Source organism: Gavialis gangeticus, unplaced genomic scaffold (assembly GCF_001723915.1).
Source record: "Gavialis gangeticus isolate Ggan-Ray unplaced genomic scaffold, GavGan_comp1, whole genome shotgun sequence".
NCBI classification, from domain to species: domain Eukaryota; kingdom Metazoa; phylum Chordata; order Crocodylia; family Gavialidae; genus Gavialis; species Gavialis gangeticus.
In genome coordinates this window covers 49826416-49827421 of record NW_017729022.1, presented here as the reverse complement: position 1 = coordinate 49827421, position 1006 = coordinate 49826416, and positions in this window count along the sequence as shown.

Here is a 1006-nt window from a genome sequence, read left to right as displayed (position 1 = left end):
TGGGGTTTGGGGGGGGGGGGGGGGGGGGGGGGGGGGGGGGGGGGGGGGGGGGGGGGGGGGGGGGTGGGGGGGGGGGGGGATGTCCCCGGGGCTGCAGGTGGTGAGGACCTGGCTCAGATCAGTGCAGCTCACTAGTCCGGCTTTGCACCAGAGTGGGTCGCATGGCTCTGGGAGGCACGCACAGGAGCCACGCCTCTCAGAGGTGTGTGACCTACTCTGGTGCAAAGCCACATTTGCAGACAGCCACATGGGGCTGTGCACCCCCCCACAGGCACAGTGGGGCAGAGGCAGGACGCGGTGCACAGCCGGCCCTGGGGCCTGTCTGCCACGTGCCGGGCCCAGCTGGGTCCTGGGGCCCCTCTGCTGCGTGCTGGGCCCAACCGGGTCCTGCCACCCTTGGGGCCACTCTGCCACTCAGCTGGGCCATTCCTATAGCAGCAGAGCCCGGTCTGGTGTGCGGGGACCACGCGGAGCTGAGCCTGGTCCTGCCGGCCCTGGGGTTGTTGGTGCTGTCTGACTTGGCCAGACGGCACCAGCAGCCCCAGGGCTGGCAGGACCTGGCTCAGCTCTGCACGGTTCCTTTGCACTGGGCCAGGTCCTGCCACTGTAGGAACGGCCTGGCTGGGTGGCACCAGTAGCCCCAGGGCCAGTAGGACCCAGCTCAGTTCCATGCAGTCCCTATGCGCCGGGCCGGGTCCTGCTGCTCTAGGAATGGCCTGGCATGCGGTCCCCACGTGCCACGCTGGGTCCTGCCACCACAAGACTGGCCTGTCAGCAGCAGAAACAGCCCCAGGGCCAGCAGGACCCAGCTGGGCTTGGTGCATGGTCCCCCCACTGCTGCTGTGTAAGGTCAGTTACGGGCCCTGGGTGGGGTGTGTGGCCCTCCACGGTGGAGCTGGGACCCTGTGGGGGCCCTCCAGGGTGCCTGGGACCCTGGGCAGTGGGGCTGGGGCCCTGTGGGGGATAGGGGCTGTGGCCCTCCAGGGGGGAGCTGGGGCCCTGTGGG